Below are 3,900 nucleotides of genomic sequence, written 5' to 3'. Positions count from 1 at the left end.
CAGAGGCTCCCCTCCCCAGGACAATGCCAGGATCCAGAAGCCAGAGGCTCCCCTCCCCAGGACAATGCCAGGATCCAGAAGGCCTAGAGGAAGCTGTCAGGAAGTCCCCACATTCCACAGCCCAGACACCATCACAGCACAGGTCCAGATTAGTTCCACAGGGGAGATGACCCATCCTGGAGGCTGCCGCCCTCCCTTACCTGCCCCGGAGGGTTGGTGACAGGACTAGTCCTGGAAATTCAGATCTGGCCCTGGTCTGCCACCAAGTGGCTGTGTGGCCTTAGGACCCCTGACAGGCATAGGGAGGAAGACCACTGAGCACAATTGGGGGAGAATCGCTCCACTCTCACTAGAGGCACAGTCTTCATCTAGATCCCCAAAGGGGTCCCCACCCACCTCAGGAGGGTGGGTATAGCCAGGCCAGGTCCTTCTGTGAAGGACTGTCAGTGCCTCCCTTTCCAGGCCCGTTTCCGCCGGGGGGAGGGACAGATGCTCCCTTGGTCGGGGCAAGGGGAGCGGGTAACTGCATCTCTAAATGAAGATGCTCAGAATGGCCCCTCCCTCACCGCTGTCCAGTCCTCAGGAAGGCTCACACCCCACCGACCCAGCAAGCCCACAGCTACCCACTCGCACCCCTCCCTGCCCCAGAACACCCCCAAACCGGCCACTCAAGCACACACTGCAGACTTTGTAGCTGTTTTTATTATTAATATTATCTTCTCCTTTAAGCATCCCTTTAAGGGTGAAATGAAATCCAACCATTTACAGAGAAAATGATTTCAGAATGTACATATTGATTTTCCCTTACAAAAAAAATAATACTATTATTATTATTGGTGTCCTTAAATTACACATTTCCCAGGACCCTGCCCGCTGCTTGGGCAAGTCCCGTCTCCCCACCCGGTCACCTTTGTCGCCAAAGCTCTTCCACGCCTGCCCATGGGAACCAACATGATCCGAGCTGTGCTGGGCCTCCTTGAGTCTGGAGGCCATAGGGCGGGTGGTTCCCAGAGAAAGAAAGCTGGCTACGGCGCCAGGGCCAGCAGTGCACTGGTGCTCACATTCACAGTTTGGTTTCCCTTCGTACTGGGGGAGTGGCCCAGGCTCCCCTGCCCCCGAAATTCCCAGTGTCTGACGTGCCTATAAGTGAAACTCTTCGATCCCCTGCCTTGGCCCCCACGGCCCGCTGGAAGCTGTGCGCTCTGCTTCATGGCCAGGCCTCCACTTGGCGGTGACCGTGAACGCGCCGGGCCCTCCTGGGTCTGAGAGGGGAGGTGGGGCCTGGCAGGTCTGAGCTCCTCCTCCCCTCCGCCTTCCCCTGCCCCTGAGCTGGTGAACTGGAGGCCAGGGACCCCTGACAGCCTGGAGGGGGGCATCCCTGCAGCAGCAGAGGGTGCCAGGGGCGTGGGGCGAGGAAGCTGTCAAGGAGGGGGGCCCTGGGCTGGGGCTCAGGCACGAGTCAGAAGCCCCCAGGGACTGCCTGCCGGGCGGGGAGCAGAGGTGGCTGGAGGTGAGGCCAGGTCACCCTGGCCTGGGTGACCCAGAGCCACAGGGACACCATGACCTCTTGAGCCCCTTAGCCGCAAGAGGGGCCAGAGAGAAGGGGGCTGCTTTACCTCCAAGGGAAGGGTTTCCTCAGGACACCTCCTCGACAGGAGGGACAGTGGGGGCAACAGGGACCCCCACACTTGCTTCACGCCCGCCTGCCGGAGGCTGCTCCGCTGCCAGCTCCCCGAGCCACACCCACGCCGGGAGCCTCCCCAGGCAGAGCTGTAGCAAAGGAGACGCCCTCCTCTCCCGGCCCATCAGGAAACTCCCAATAAGACACCCCAAGAAAGTCCCGGCTGGAGGCTGGAGGGGCTGGGGTGGAGGGAAGGGGCCAGGGGGTCGTGGTGGGCTCTCAGTCCCACAGCACTCTGGTCGGGAGGATTCTCATTCCTTGGACTGAAAGACAGACAGACAGACGGACCCAACATCCCCTTTAGCCTGGCTTTCCGGGCTCCCCAGCTTGCTTTCTGCCTCAGTCATTTTGGGAAGTTGCAGGAGGTGTGGCCCCAGGCTCCAGGTCTCGGGAAGGGTGGCCTGGGCCCTGCTTCCACATCCACACACAAGCATATATGTACAGGGACGCACCGACACAGTCACGTACAAGTATACAGCAAGCATGCACCCATGCCCATAAATACACACACACACACACACACACACACGCACAAACACGTACAGTTCCACAGGCAGGCTCTGCGACCCGGCATCACTGGATAAACATCTGAGGGGGCCTCGGGGAAGGGACGTCTCTCCTGGCCCACAGCGGCAGGCTCTCACTGCACCCCGGCCCTGGGCTGGCAGTGAGGGGGGCAGGGGCAGGTTTCAGGAGCTCTGAACATGCAAGCAGGATCTACAACTGCAACAGTCATTTCTACCCTCTCCCCTCCTCCCCTCGAGCCAGAGATGCTCCTGTACCCATATCCATCCTCTCCTCCTCCTTCCTTTAATAAATGAACAGGGCAGCCCAGCTGAAAACTACTTTTCCTGCTTCCCTTGCAGCTACTTGTGGCCATGTGACTAAGTCCTGGCCAGTGAGATGCCATCGGAAGTGACTGTGCCATCTCTGGCTCATGCTCTTAACAGGAAGGGTGTGCACTTCCATGCCTTTTTCTGCTTCCCTCAGACATGGATGCACATGTGACAGTGGGAGCTCGAGCAGCCACTCTACCCAGAATTGGAAAGTGTGATGAAGGAAAGCAGAGCTGCCCTACGAGATCCAGACAACCTCCCTCTGGAGAGTTAAGTTAGAAACAAGCTTCTGTCTGCTTAAACCACTGTATTTGGGGGTCTCTTAATTACAGCAGCTTAGAATCTACTCTAACAATACATCCCCCTCCCCCACGAGGCAACTAAGGAATGAGATGACATACAACTGGCCTTAATGTCCCTCTTGGGCCCAGGGCAGCCTCATGGCTCCTTCCTGGCCCCTAGCTAGCCCCAAGGAGGGGCACATGGGTGATTCCACCTGAGATGGTGGAGAGCTGGGGCTGTGGATTCCAGTGGGAAGGGGTGATGGGGGAGGAGGAGGCTCCTCCCCCAGGTCTGACTTATTAGGCTGGCTGGTGGTCCCATCCCATCCTGAGAACTGGACTCCTGGTCTTGCAAGGACTGGGTGGGCAGCCCACAAGACAGTGATATCAAAAGTAAGAAGGAATGCCAAGGCCAAGTTTGGAACCAAAAGGAAGATTTCCCAGGCTTCCCCAGGCCCCGCACCTGTGTCAGGTCCGGAGGGGCTGGGGGCACAGGGCCATCTGTGCAGTGTGTCCTGTGGGGCAGGGGGGTGGAGGTCCCTGCTCCCTCTGGCTCAGCACTACTGAGGACACTACAAAGCATCCATCGGGGCTTCCTTCCAGCTGCCACTTTTCATCCCCTCCGACCTTGGTGTCCCTTCTTCCTCCTGGGCCCAAGTGCATCTATTTACAGAGCCCTGGTATCTCCCGGCATCCCCCTTTCCCACTGCAGTTCCAAAGCCCCAGGAGGCCGAATGGTGGGGTTCTCCCAGGAGGGGACCGTAGCTCCCACTTGGCTGCCCTAGGGAGTTCCTGCAGGCTCCCTTCCCCACCCTGCCCTGCTCCCCAGTAACAACCGTGCACTCTCCGTTGGCGCCTCCTGGCTGCAGCACTCTTGGAGGGGTGAAAGGGCCCGCTCTCCTCTCCTGACAAAGAAGGATGTTTTCTGAGCTCACAGGCCTGACCCTGGATTCACAAGGGCTTGAGTAGGAAAGACTCCCTCACCTATCCACTCCTGGTTCTCTTAAGAGCCACCCAGATGGCAGAAGGAGACAGGAAGGTAACAGGGGGGCAGCTGCCCACCCCCCTACCCCGGCCACCAGCCCTATAAGATCATACAGCC

Source organism: Mesoplodon mirus (genome assembly GCF_964341445.2).
Source record: "Mesoplodon mirus genome assembly, chromosome: 11".
Taxonomy (NCBI): domain Eukaryota; kingdom Metazoa; phylum Chordata; class Mammalia; order Artiodactyla; family Ziphiidae; genus Mesoplodon; species Mesoplodon mirus.
Note: the sequence above shows the minus strand (reverse complement) of the source record.